We start from the raw sequence: 15,701 nt of genomic DNA on the forward strand, positions 1-15,701 counted from the left end.
AAAAGATCATGTAAAGAAAGGTTGACAGTGTGGGAATGCAGAAAGGACACAGATGATTAGAAAGGAATAATTTACAGAATTTTCATCGACAAACATTCAAGGTAGAAAATAAGGCAAGAAGTATCACATTAACTTTCACCAAAGCTTCACATAAAACATGGACAGAAAAAGTTATTTCAATTAACTAGGTCCTGGATTTGAACACAATGTAATTTTGAAGAATATTTATTCTAGGGCTGTCAACATTAATGAATTAATCTATGTGATTAATGTGGCCTAAATTAATGCAACAAAATATTTTAACGTAGTTAACGTACGTTTGTTTATTTCCGGTTTACTACCGGAAGTTGAGCATGTAAACGAAACGGCCGATAGCTGCGGTCAGTTACATCAAGATGGAGAGAGCTTTTTGCATCGGAAGTAAAACAAACAGTAGTGCGACATACAGCGGAGAACTGTGGACAGGAATTACTCCACGTGTCAAACAGAAGGGGGGTGAGTAGCAAACGGACCACTTAAAGCACTGCTATGTTAAGCGAGCTGCTAGGCTAAGCTAGCTGCTATGCACTTCCATCTCAACATCTAACGTTACTCTGCGCGGCACACAGTCTGCAGAGGACCACCAGTGTGTCCCTAAAGGACCGTGGTTTGAAAACATTCTGGCTAAATGTGGGGAGAATTTTGGCACTTCAAACACAGCCGTTAAATGAGGACAACAGGAAAAGTCGCTAGTTCAACATGTTCTACCAGGTGGAATTCTGCCTCCAAGATGTGTGTAGTTTTGTGTTTAAAATAACGTTAACAATTAAACTACAGTGTCTAAAATACACACTTTCTAAAGTGATTAGTTATTACATTTAAGATTTATTCTTACCAACATTCATTATAAACAACATTGTAACAACAACAACAACAACATTCATTAATCGCCATTAATCAAGATGAATGAATTTCAAAATGTGCGATTAATTATTATTTTTTTTTTAATCTATTAACAGACCTAATTTATTCTGATGACTTATTCTATTTAGATAAACCAAGCATATTTTATTCCTTCAAGAACAAAACAAAATTAAATTTAACATTCTACATTGAGATATATTTACATTGCTGAGAATCCACTCACTGGATACAACACTTTTTCTCCAGATCACCTGCACTTTTATGGCCGTGCAAATATTTCTCCATGAGCAAGAAATACATGACCAGCTTTGTGTGTGTGTTTGTGTGGGTATGCGCGTGTGTGTGTGTGTGTGTGTGTGTGATTTACATATATGGGTATATACTGTGTGTCTACATTTGCACTGTTGAGCTCAGGAGTGAAAGAGTGATGGTAAAAGGATTGCAGTGATAAATTCCTATATTCCCAAAACATGTCTGTGGAATAAATCAAGAATGTTATTACTCTGCGCTTGATGAATGACACATCACACGTAGAAATGCATATCTGGGCAAAATGGTCTGATGTGAACAAAAAAATAAAAAAAGCAAATCAGGTGGAGGGAGACTGTGAGGAGTTGTTGTGAAAAAGTAAGAAAAGATGCAATTCATAAGTCAGGGGGATTTTTTAAGATAAGTGTTTTTCTTGGAAGAGTAAAAGAGTAAAAACAATTTCCAGTCATTTAAAAAAAAAACACATATTGATCATGTTTAATTTAAATGTCCATGACCTTTAAAATAAGGAAAATATCATTTAACCACATTTTTTTTAAAGAAATTAATAGATTTCTTCTGTAGATAATCATACCAAGTGTGTGTGGCTAGATATTTTAGTAAATGGATCATCTTTCATGCAGTTGATGCCGGGTATTTCAAACTCCTACTTGAACAAGTAAATATTTCAAAAGGTAAAATTAAAACCATGATGATGCTTATAAGTTATTTGGTTATTGCTTGTATTTGCTGTGAAGCCACTTAATTCTAGGCAACACTGACATATTTTATGTGTGTGTATGTTTTCACTTTACTTATTATAAAATACAAACTGTAGTTTAAAGGATAATTGTATGAGTTCCTTATACATTTCCTGCTACCACAAAAAGTTGGTAGACTTCCAAAATTGTCGTTTTGCCCTTTTCTAATTCAAGCTGTAAATTTATATAAGTTTTGGTTCTTAATATGCTCCTTCGAGAGCCACAGACTTGACAAGGAAATTGTTAGTTATTAAAAGATGGATTAACAGGTTGGAGACAGGAGATGTTTTGGATAATAACATACATGTAGATAAAAGCCATCTCTGTCCTTGTATCAACATGAATACATGTCATATCTCAGACAAGGAGATGAGTTGAAGTTACAATTCATACGTGTTGTAAAGGCCGAAGGCGGGCAGATTTGACATGATGCTCGTCTGCTGTTGAGAAGCTCACATCACAGGCAGATGAAGCAACAGCCGTAACACTGTTTGCATATCTGTTGACACGTCGAACCGGTATACAGAATCCTCCCTCACTGTCAAGTCCAATCCCTCTCTGCAGGAGGACATTAACACTGAGTGGACCTCCCGAATCCATTTTTAGAACACTTTCTGTACTTTTGCGCTTGAAGTGACAGACAGTATGATGAGTCATTGCACAGGACACGTATTATGTCAAAGTACCACACTGTTGCAAACCGTGTTTCTTTCATATCTACATTGCCTCTGATCTGACAGAGATTGATGTAGATTCCTTTCGTTTTCAGCTCATCCTTTTAGCATTGATATCACACTTGTCTTTCAATTATCAATACTGCATTTGATCAATTTAGCATTCCTTTCTTTTAAGCCAAGTTGGCCAAGTGTCAGTAATGCTGTTTGAAAGAACACAGACTAATACAGGCATACTGTTCCCTCTCTCTCTCACACACACACACACACACACACACTCACAGCGCATTTCACATATTGCATGGTGTTTACTTGTCATTTTGGACAGATGGATCTCGTCATTTGCCCTCTTTGCGTGTGTGCACATTCTTGCCTCCACATATGTTATTATCAATCTGCTTGTCTTTCTGTAAGTCTGTTCATGTTATCATTTTAATGTTAAAATAAATATTTGTGTTTCATGACCATGACACGTGATGAATTAATCACTACAAAAATAGCAAAATAGTAAATGAGGTGATCAGAAAATGAAAACTATTATTCTAATAGAAATATGTAAGGATTACACAAAGAGCATATAGTGATGCTGGGCGACGGTGGCGCCTGGAGCCGCAAGGTTACTGGTTCAAACCCGGCTGCTTCATGTCCCATGTTGAAGTGTCCCTGCAAGACAACCAACCCCTAATTGTTCCCTGGGCAAAATGTAAAATCCAGGGGTTAAAAATGCAATGTAAGTTGCTTTGAATAGAAGCGTCAGCTAAATGACCAGTTATATAAATACCTGAGGATGACTTCATAGGGAGAGGCGGGGAACACATATTGACTGGAATAGAACATATATAGCATACCTTTGCATTTAATGAAAGGTATCCCATTAAAAATAAGAATTTTTGACATGCTGTAGGCATTTTTCTAAATTAATCATTTAGTTTAGGAACCAGAACACTTGAAATTGCGTATTGTAAGAGAACAGTAAAGCTGTCTTTACTGTGCAGAAGAAACTTTTTTTTTTGACACTCTCCAAAGACCAACCTCCCCATCCTAACCCCCACGTTATGATGAAGGAAACCAATGTGATGTTGGATAATTGTTAATACAGGAATGGGCAACTTAAATAATGGAGGGGGCCACAATTTTTCATCAGCGCTACCAGGGGGCCGCACTTCCTAACCAGATTTATGACAAAAATGCTATTTTAAATAAGACCAAAATATGTGTATATGTCTCTATGTTTATTCAACCAACACAATCACAGCATCTTAATATATTTCATGCTCAAATGCATGTATAACAAAAGATCAACAAAATAAATAAATAACCAGATACTGTAAAAAAAAATTCAGTGCAAAGTGCTGTCATACATAAAAATCCAACTCAAAGATTTTCCCTGCATACCTGCTCTACCTCACCCCTAGCATGACTGGTTCTCCTTTAATGAGAAACTTGTGGCTTTGCCTGCTGGCACACAATAGAGTGGATATCAATGTCAATCTTTGTGCATCCAATTCGCATCAGATAAAAAAGAGTGTCATCCGTGAGCCTGTTGTTTTGACTTGATGTGCTTCATTGTCGAAAAACTGCTCTCACAAATGTGCTCCCAAACATGCTGGTCATTGAGAGAGCAAAATCTTGGAGGATTGGGAAGCAGCATTCAGGCAGCAGACTCCAAAACAAAATTCCCTTCTCATTGTGCCTCGCCTGAAAAAACGGATCAGACTACAGGTCGCAAAGTTCAAGCTGCAATTCAGAAGTTTGCTCGCTGACAGCAGCGGAGAGGGGGTCCACGAAGAGTGCTATCTGTGGCTGGATTGCGTGAAAATCTTGGAAACGATGCTTGAACTGCTCCTGCAGTTTCTCAATAGCGGTCTTATATCTGTGAAGTAAGCCTTCGCACTCTGGGACACTTTTTTGCATCTTCTCACAAGCAGGAAAGTGTGTCAAATTCGGAAGATGGGATGAAAATCCCTCTTTGAACAGGTCAAATTTGCGCTGAAATGCGTTGATTTGTGCACACAGGTCACACACAGTTTGGTCTCTCCCCTGCAACTTTGTGTTCAGGTCATTGAGGTGTGCAGTAATGTGAGTAAGGAATGCCATGTCGCACAGAAACGCCGTGTCTTGGAGTTTGCTGCAGAAAGCACTCATATCACCACGAACGCTGTCTTCCAAAAACACTGGAATTTGGGAGTGCAGCGAAAAAATCAGAACACTTCCCCCGACTCATCCAACGGACCTCGGTGTGCATTTGTAAATCCCCATATGTGGCGTCCACTTCGTCCAAAAAGGCTATAAATCTCCTGTGACTGAGGGATCTGTTCCCTCCTCGGATGAGATTTGTTACTTTAGTCACCAAGTCCATAACATGGCTAAAGTTCAGTGTCTTGGCGCAGAGGGCCTCCTGTAGGAATAAATAAAGTAACCGTTTAAATGTCCCTATGTTTGTCCTGCATGTCACTCAAAGTCCCAAAATCAATAGGACTACTCACTCACCTGGTGTATGATACGGTGCAGTAAAGGGCAGTTCACTCCGCTTTGTTGAAGAAGCCCTGCGAATCCGGTGCGTCTCCCCTGCATCGCTGGTGCGCCATCCGTAACAACAACCGATAGTTTGTCCAAGCCACCATGAGCGGCGCACTATTAACTTTTTAAAAATTAATTAACACTATTAACAGCGTTGAATACATCCGTGCCCTTGGTTGTATTCTGCAAAGACACCAGGGCCGCCAGTTGCCCATCCCTGTGTTAATAAATTGAACATATTTCTCGTGTCTCTGCACTTTTTTGTCATAAACCACCTGAAGAAAAAGTGTTTTTATCAGACAGCTAATGAGAATATTGTAATGGCAGAGCAGATGTTCGAGAAAAATTTATGAAATGTGTTGATGTTTAATGCCTGAGCAGCGTCTGGCAGTGTGTCTTAGGTGAACTGTAGAGCCTAAGCTGCTGTAAGCGGTTTCAGTAAGTTTCCTTTCTGCAAAAAGATCACTGAATTTGAGTTCCTTCTCATAAACAATTAGTCAGTGTATACCTCATGGGCTTTTATTGTGGAAGGTAAAAACAGTAATCAGAGTAGATTGGGTCTGGTGTTTCTTATTTGAAAGGGGATATAAAGTCTGTCTTCATAACTGGGTCTAGAGTGTCTCTGTGTTGTTCCACGGCACCAGCAAGATCCATCGATTCTATGTAAATCGCTGTCTCTCTCTGCCCTTTGAGTAGCTCGTTAGATGGCAGGTGTGCCATTACCGTGGTTACTCAGACACGCGCTGCAGTCTATCACTGTCTGTGCCTCACAGCTGTTCCGTATTAGCTGATTAGTGCAGTCTGACAGGATCTGAAGGTATTCAGGTCTTACAGAGGACATTTTGGAACCTCCCTTGCACCCCCTCCCTTACATGAGCCGCCCCTTTCAACCTCCTTTCTAACCCTGCCTTGTGCTACCACTCACAGATGTCCTCCCCTCCCTCGATTCCTCCTTTCTAACCATGTTTCTTCCCCTCCAGCCATCTTATCAAAATTTCCCCATTCCTTCCCCCTCCCTTTCAACTCGGGCCCCACCCCCCTCCCCTTAAGAGATGCCCCCGCCCCAAATTCCCCTCTATCTACCATCTATCTATCTACCAGCCATCTTATCTAATGCCCCCCGACCGCTGACCCCAGAAACCGCCGCGTGCTGCAGTTAGTTAGATCGGAGAAACCGAGACAATAATTGAAGATGAGCTGAAGAGAGCTGTTTACATGGGAAGTAAAGCAAACAGAAGAAGTGAGCAGAGGAATTCCTCCACGTGTCAAACAGAAGGAGAGTTGCAAACGGAAGATGTTGGTAGCTGCTAGGCTACTTACATGTCAACATCTACCCTGCAGAGGACCACCACTGTGTCCCTCAAAGACAGTTGTTTGGAAAAGTTGAGAGCCCAGGTGCACAAGGACAGCAGGAGTCGCTTGTTCAACATGTTCCACCCGGTGGAATTCTGCCTCGAAGATGATCAAATGTGTGTAGTTTTGTGTTTAAAAAAAACACGATTAAACAACAGTGTCTAAAATACACGCTTTCAGAAGTGATTACTCGTTAATTCACGAGATTTAGTCTTCAGAAGAAAAACAAAATATGACATGAAGTTCATATTTGACAGCTCTTGTTTTTATATTTAATTGATTTGGCCCTTTTTTGTACGTGTAGCTAATTTCATGTGAAAAGATATTTTTCTTTTAGTTTGTTTTATTTTATGACCTGTGTTTTATCAATCTCTTACTGGAAAATGTCTGCATTTACAACCCATCATTGTCAGTGGCGAGTGGAAGACTGTCCCTGTGCGCACACACACACACACACACACACACACGCACACACACACCCCGCCACTGACAGAGAGACCAGTGATACATGATCTGTTCTTAATGTGAGTTTTGGAGATTAGATGAGGAAAATGGCAGAAGCGCATACACACACCCACACCACAATAACCCTTGTAGCCACATCTGTGTATGTGTTTCTAGATATGTGTGTGTGTGTATGTGTGTGTCAGTGTGTGTGCGTGTGCATGTGTGAGCCTTTGACGTTGATGGTTTACAAATGCAGACGAATGATCGTGGAATGACAATTCCCGTAATCGTTAGCCCTCAACCACCCCCCCACCCCACTGCACGCACAGACACACACACCAAGCCTTTGGCAAAACATCAGAGTGTGTGTGTGTGTGTGTGTGTGTGTGTGTGTGTGTGTGCTATCCATCAAGGGAGAGTGGAAAAGGGGAGTCCCGAGTGTCACATTTGTCTAGAAGGGGAGAGAGCGAGGGAGAGCCAGACAAGGCATATACGACTCTTTCTTTTGTCTCACAGCAGATTGCAGCGCTTGGTGTACCTTGTGTTTCTCCAATGCCAATTATTGTTAAACAGAACACAAGCTTTCATAATGCCAGAGCCAATAAAATAACTCACAGTTTGATTGAACCACAGAAGTTGTTGTGTGGCTATAGTTTATTGCACACATATTGCAAAGTGTGTTTTTCATTCTCCCCTGCTTTCTTTTATTAATCCTTTTGTTACCAGTGATGAAAGATTAATTCAACTGTTGTACACATGTTGCTAAATCAGTGTATAATTACTTTATTCTCAGGGTCCCATTGTTTACTAATTTCTTCCTAAAAGATATATTGTGTGTTACAGGAAAGTTCCTGGAAAGGACACTCAACAGTTTTATTGTAATATTTTATAATACTACTAATATTAATTTGTATTCATATAATTGATAATTGATGAATTCAGCAGTGTTTTCAATAACATATTTTTGCAGATCAAATCCCAAAAATATTTTATTGAATTGTAATTTCTCGATTCTCAAATAAATCTTTTCAGAATTATTTTTTGAACATCCCACTAATAACCTAAAAATAATCAGTTTTTCATTTTGAATGGCAAGTTATGTGGCTATTTCCAGTGACAGTCTTACGTTATTAAGAAACTGTGGGCCAGAAAAAGAGTTTCTATAAGTGTTATTTAATGGAAACATTCTATGTCATAGATAACAGTAAAGATTAGCAAATCAAAAGAAAGTGGAAGTAATTCAACGAATGTCCTCTTTTTAGATTTTATCTATGACATTAGACATATTAATCTGTCCATCATCAACAGAGCGCACAGATGTTTGGAGCTTATGACAGCTGGCGTCGGGTCCCCTGTTAGCCTGCCCTACACGGTTTGGACTGTGGAAACACCCCAAGGAAAAGCCTTTTTCTGCAAGGCAACAGTAATAAAGTGGAGCACATCTATTAGACATAATTAGTTAGTTTAGTCCATCACAATGTATCATATTTCATTTGTTATATGTGAAGTATCAATGTTTAAAGCAAAGAGTAAGTTCATCGTTCAAATATATCAAGAGGAGTAGAAAGGCATATTCTGAAGTGAAGTACACCTAATAAATGTACAAAGTTACACTAAATCACGGTCTGCCTCTGATTTTAACCATAGTTTGTGCGTAACATATTGACCAGAGGTTGGTTAGAGGTTTTTTCGTTTCAAATATATGTTTATTTGAGTAATTAAAAAGAAAACAATGAGACATACCCCTACCCTCCGTACTATGTACAATCACATGGTTTCAGAATTCAACAATATCCATCATACAAAGAAACTGTTCTTTCTCCTGGTAAACTATCAATTTTGTATTTATTTTTGAAAATTCATTATATTGAATTGAAATCTAATTAAAACAAAATCTGTTTTTTTTCTGCCAATATTGACGACTTTTAGTCAGTTATTTTTAGTTTATAGTTTTATAAAGTTTTACCTCACAGAAACTCCCCTCATAACATTATGAACTCATAATAAAACCATGCCTTAATGAATTGATATAACATAATAATAATAATAATCAGTTTTCTTTTGGCTCTCCTGTAAGGTTAGCCGGGTTGAATGGTGCATCCATCTGACCAATAGTTTATGAGGGTATTGTTGTTGATCTCACTTTGTCGGTCTCTCCATCTCTTTACGCACATCTCTTCGCATCATTTTAAATCGTTGTTACCTCTCGCTCTTGCTTTGTCTTTCTCTCCTGACCACCCAAACTCACACGCACACTTGCACAGACCCAGAGGAAGCAATAACAATCAAATTCCTCCCTCGCCGGTTGTCCCTGTCCCCTCCTCCTCTACCTCCACCGTCTCCACCACCTTTTACCCGTCCCTCCTCTCATCTCTGTCCATCTAATTTTATGAGCGTCTGGGGAGTTTGTTAGTGTGTGTTCGTTTTTTGTGTGTATCGCAGGACGGCGCGTGTATGTCTGCATGAGGGTGTTGTGTATGTGTGTGTGTGTGAGGGGGGGCGTTTGGAACTCTAGCGGTAAATGGCTGCCTGTCACATTAGTGGTTGGATGGGCTAAAGAATCACTTCAGTAATCACATTTAGAATCCAGACCCAGTCATGTTAACCTCTTTATTTAGGGGTATGGATGGATTTGGGGATGGCTGCAGAGATGGGAAGAAGAAGAGAAGCACAGACCAGCTGCTGTTCCTATTTCATATGTGATGCATTTCACTCTCTCTTAACTATTTCTGTAAATCTTTAAACGTAATAATCATAGCTGTTCAAGAAACGCAAATATCCCAATATTTTTTATCAAATACCTAGATATAGATATTTCAATGATATTGAAGGCTAGTACTATTTGTGTTCTTGCAAAAAAAGTGTGTGTATATATATTACATATATAAAACAGTAAATGGTCTTGTAGCCTAAACTAAATAAAATTTTATTTTGAATAGGCCATATGCACGAAAAACTGAACTGAAAAAAACTGGTTGTAGCATATCATAAGGTATGATGATAGGTTGATTCCAGCATGCATGAGGTATGAGGAAGTGTGGATCCAATACAATATCAGCAGTCCACCACAGGGCGGAACAGTGTTTTCAAACTCACCTGCAGGTCTTTGTACTGTGGAAGGAAAAATGGAGAGAACATAAACCTTGTGTGAACAAAAGCAACAAATGAATCAATAAGAGTAACATGAATTGACGCAGGTATAACAATGCCATGAACTACGTTTGGAGAAAAGCTGGTGAATAAGGTAAGCTTCTGTATTGAAGGGGAATTCTGGTCTAATTGCCAAGAAAACACCAAATCCAATAATGAATTGATCTCACTAACACCTACTAGATTAAAACTTAGAATTGTGAAAACAAATGGAAAGACTGTGAACTACATGATACTGACGAGTGAAGTTAAACCTTTAATCTTTCTTTTACTGTTAGTGTTTAGGATTTTGGGGTTGGCCTTAAATCATTGCTCAATGATGCATTGCAGGTATGTGTTATAGGATTGTTAACCTATCCTGAATGGGAAAGTTTTAATACTAAACTAAGTTCAGATCGTAGCTGTCTAATCTTATCAATAACCAAAGAAACACAGCACAGCAGCTCTCTATTGTCCTCAATTCATAAAATTTCAAGTAAAAATGTCTTTTTTTTCTTGTAATGTTTTTTAGATATTGTGAACTCAAAATTTCAAGCTTATTCATCAAGAACTCAATATGACATGCTTTGACCTCTTGAAATAATTCATTTTTTATTGGGAGACAACAGAAGATTTTTTTCCTCTCATGTTACAGTTAAATCAGTTGATGAAGGTTCTATGAAAACACATCCATCCGTTGCATTGAACTGTCTATCCTACACAACTTTGCGGGGGGAGGCTGGAGCCAATCCCAGCTGACATTGGGTGGAGATGGTGTGAAACTGGAACAGGTCACCAGACTATCAGGACTGACACTCCCACATCCACACTTACAGGCAACTTAGAGTTTTTGATTAACCCAAGATGCATGTTTTAGACTTTGGGAGGAATCCGGCGACAAGGGGAGAACCCACGCATGGAGAATATGTAAACTGTACACAAAAGGCCCATCTGGCCCGGGAATTGAACCCTGTCCCCTCTTTCTCTGAGGCAACACTAGAACACCACAATTCATCTCTGATAAGAAATGCTGCTCCAAAACAAAGCAAGGTTAAGACTTTTATACAGCTTTCATTTACATTTAATCTAGTTTCATTTCTAGTATTGAACAACTTGGAATACATAAAGAGTTGATTTTACTGATTATAAACAAACATTAAAATACACTGGCGAATGTATGGCTAAGCTATTAGCATCTAGCACTTGACTGTCGTATTATATTACAACAGTAATATTAAACTAATTGATCGCAAAAAAATCTTCACAATCGCTCGGTGACGGTCGCAAATTTATATCTGTGTAATATATACATATTCATTGGCTACGAATGGATGCTGCCTGCGTGCATAAAATTGCAGGGTAGCGAGACCAAACCCCAGTGATGCACTAGGTAGAAAAACGCTTCTCACGCTGTGCTATAATTCCTCACAAAAATCAAAGAAAGCTGTATAAAATATTAATACGAAAATAATTAACCAAAATAGGACCATACATTTTGTGTGCGTTACATCAGCTCATTTTGAAGACATAATTATGAACATTTTCAGTAAAAAAAACAAACGGTTATTTTTTAATTTCTCTTAAAAAATGAATTCTGTCTTTACATCATGGACCCTGTGTAATAGATTCATACTGTTTTTGAAATTGCCTATATTATATTTAAGGGATACAGAGTTGTCCTGACAAGTAGTAATGAGTAAGATTTAATAACTTAATGCTTCAACACTGTTTTCACAGCTTCGGAAAGTCTATTAGCATTGTCAAATAAATGTAAACTTATTTCAGATTATGTTGTGTGACCAGTGTTTCTTGGTAGCATGGCAGAAATGACAGGATGGCTAAGTAGCTAAGGTAACATATGATCCTAGTATATGATCAAACTGGATTATGTAAATGCTGCATTGCTAATGACCTGTAGGAATTTAAGTTTAAAATCTTTCTTCAATCTTGGTCCTATTGTTTTTTCCATGGGCTTGGTTTAAGAAGAATGGTTAGAGACTGATATCCTCTGAGTTAGACTGATCATTACCTTCATATAAAGTAAGTTGGTTGAAGTATTAACATAATCTATTTATCAGAAATGATGGATAATAAATTCTATAAATTAAATACGTTAGTCAGCCAAAGACAACTAAACAGTTCATTTGAAATGTGTCTGTAACGGCCCAGTACAGTAAATCCTTATTCAGCCTTCAGTGTCTGTCAGGACTGAATACGTTACTCGACAAGAAACCACAATCACTGGGGACGCTGCTGCTTCGCTGTCCCCGTCACTCTATCTGTCACACTCACACACAAATTCTCTCTCTCTCTCTCTCTCTCTCTCTCTCTCTCTCTCTCTCTCTCTCTCTCTCTCTCTCTACCTCTCCGTGTCTCTCTCTTTCTTTCTCTCCCTCTCTCTCTCACATGCTGTCAGTCTCTCCCGGGTCAGGGCAGGGACACTTTTTTGCTCCCCTGCTATTTACACATTCGTGCCGACATTGAGGGGTGACTTTCTCTTCCCCAAAAGTCACCACTTACACTTCCTTTTTCCAAAACAGAGGTGAAGAACCTCCAAACCCCAAAGCAAATTGGCGTTAAAACTACATTTCATGTTAAATTAAACCGGGCAATCACAGCAGCAAGGCTGTCCTACTGTTAAGGGCATCCATTTTGAGCGTTTATTATCTAATATCAACATATCACATATCCCCATGATGACACGTATTAGCAAAGTATTTAATTGGACTCCAATATGGATTAATTTGTCCATGTAGTGTAAAGCAACGGGGTCTCAACAGGGTCATTGTGCTGCTCAGAGGAAGAAATTCACTATCAGAGTCAAAAGTAAAGAAGAAAGATTCTAGACAGCTCTTAGGCCCCGCTTACTGGTGGTGTTCATAAAAAAATAAAAAAGCGACCGCCATTATAGGATTTCATTCAAGCACAGTGGCAGACTGAGACCATAATTTTGATTAATGCCGCATACTGTAATTTGTGCTTGATTTTTGCTTGTTTGTACCCTTCCACAGATGTGCAGGAAGAGGCTGCAAGCTCTTGGGCAGTTATTGACAATTTAACCTTGTCAGCTCGATAGCAAGCTGAGGCGTACTAATATATAGTTAGACGGTGCCCTTTTCATTACAGTAGCTGAACCATCTTAACGGGGAAAATAAGTTGTTCTAAAGGCTGGCGCATGCTTGCGTCTGCGTCTAAAAGTTGTGTGTTGCAGAGCAATGCACCTCCAGAACAACAGGTGGAGTAACGTGTTTTGTTGAAGACGACCTAGAGAGTCACGTCTTTGTGTGTGGAAGTCGTTGGTTGGTTTATGTATTTATCATAGACTTTTTATTGCCCCGTGCATCGACACTGCTGCTTTTCATCAAGGACACATTTGTCCCGTATTTTCCTCCAGAACTTTGTTCCCCTCGACCGGCAAACCAACGTTTGCGGAGATCTTCCTCCATGAATCAGAGGCCATCCGTGCGTCCTTATAGTCCGCCAATGAGGTCATATTTACGCATTTCTTCAGACAAAAGCTCTTCAATCTGATCCGTTCTCTCGTAAATATTCTTCGTTTTAATAATGGCGCTATTGTGCTATGAACCTCGCAGCATCGATCGGACCCTAAAAGCACCGTCTCCACCAAACCAACGGGGAACAGGGAAAATAAGTTATTCTAAAAAACGGCCCTTGGCAGGCGGCGTGGCTGGAGAACAGCCAAAGATTTAAAGCGTGTGTAAGCTATTGCTGCACAGGTGTTCCGGTGCTGCGAAAGCACAGTCTCCACCTCCCCACATCCCCCCCGACGTCAAACGTTTGACTGCAGTATGTTATGCACCTTATAATCCGGTGCGCCCTATATATGAAGAATGTTCAAAAATAGGTCATTCATTGAAGGTGCGCCTTATAATCCGGTGCGCCGTATAGTGCGGAAAATACGGTAACCTAATGACAGCATGTTAGCCTGAATTAGTTAATCCACATTTAAAGAGTAGGGCCTGGAGAGGTGTATGTTCCAGCTTGTTCAGGAGTTCTGCCTCCCCTTAGTGGCCAAAAACCAACTAATGTTGCTTTGATTAAACATGACTGTTAGAAATGTAACATGTAATAACATGATGAGGTGATGAATCCATGTCTTTTCAACATATTTTGCAGGATGTTTCCTTGACCTAACTGTCCATGTCCAATCCATGTGTGAACACTTCACCGTTTTACATTGTCGATGTGCTATGGCTGTCAGAAATAAGCAGCTGTGGGATTTTTAAAATCGCCATCCAAATGGTAGAGCTGTCATTACCCCATGAACATTGAACAGGTGCACATTAAATGACATACTAGTATAGCAAGACAGCAGTCAATGAGCCTTGAGAGGAATGCAGGAGTGTTCATTGACAAATGAAGAGTTAATACCATTTCTATGGCAGATCTCTATCCCCAGCTTCATCTTATATTATATTTTTCTGTTCTGTTTTTATTTTAAACTCTGCTATAAATATTGGAACGTAGTTGTACTTTTTCTTCTCTTTCAACGACTTAAAGCGTTTTAACACTACATGTCAATATTTATTATATTCACACGCATTGATACACTGATGGGTGGGGCTACCAAGCAAAGTGCCCCCTTACCGTCAGGACTATCTAAACATTCACAGCTGATCATACACCAACGGCTCAGATGGGCCTTAACTGTCTGGCCCAAGGACACATCGACATGGACTGGTACAACCATGGAATTCTATTGTTCTGCCTGTGAGATGTATCGTAGTCCTGTAAAACACCATAATTACAGCATTGTAAAAGCTAAATAAATGTGTACTGCTATCCAATCCACTTAAAAAAAAGAAAAAACAGATTAATAATAATATGCTGCATTCTTTTGCACTCTAGTTCATTCTGTTGCATTTTGGTTACTCGTACTTTCCTCACTATGGAAAGGAAATGTAGAGTTCAATGAGAGCGAGCGAAGGAAGCGAAGGAGAGGCAAGGTGGACAGTGGGACCGCAAAGTATGAGTACCATGCTCAGTAGATTTCTAACGCCACTCGTCGTAAAAAAAAGATTTATGCGTCGCCAAGCGCCGAACATTTGCATAATACGCTAACATGCATTGTGTGAGTGTTTGATTGTGCTTCTTTATAACATAAACCTGTCACCACCAAGACGCCCACACAACATATTCCAAAGAATGACGTCATCTTTTGCATATTTACAAATTTAGTGTAGGATGGCGCATCTCATCTTTTCTTAAACACAATGGACTTCACCGATCAATTATTAAAGCTTTTAGGGATAACATTTCCGGTAGAGTTTTTTAAACAGACTGTATGTATCCACCCTGCCTTTAGAAAACTGAACATAGTCTCCCAGGCAACAAGATTTTTTGTAAGAAACATTTTTTTTTTTATGCCAGAGTGTGCTAGTTTACTTTACTAGAGTTGTGTGTGCACACCATCATCTGGACTATTAACTCAATAGAGTGCTCATTGTCACCGTGCTGTCTAAACTGGAATTGTATAAAAAAACAGTAAAGTAACTGACACAATTTGGGAATGTGAATACTTTGGTTAAACAGAGAGCAGTAGTGTGGTGAATTTGACCTTTCCCTCAGAAAGGCTGGTCTTTAGTTTGAACAGCCATACTTGTTTGTGCCAGATTGTAATTGCTAATTTATAATGCAAAACCTT

General features: G+C 39.2%; 1 protein-coding gene across 1 annotated transcript in view; it reads left to right on the forward strand.

Annotated features, from left to right (window-relative positions):
- Positions 1-15,701, forward strand: part of tenm3 (teneurin transmembrane protein 3) — a 414,027-nt gene that overhangs the window by 74,466 nt on the left and 323,860 nt on the right. The window lies entirely within an intron of this gene.

Source organism: Gasterosteus aculeatus, chromosome 9 (assembly GCF_964276395.1).
Source record: "Gasterosteus aculeatus chromosome 9, fGasAcu3.hap1.1, whole genome shotgun sequence".
Classification (NCBI taxonomy): Eukaryota; Metazoa; Chordata; class Actinopteri; order Perciformes; family Gasterosteidae; genus Gasterosteus; species Gasterosteus aculeatus.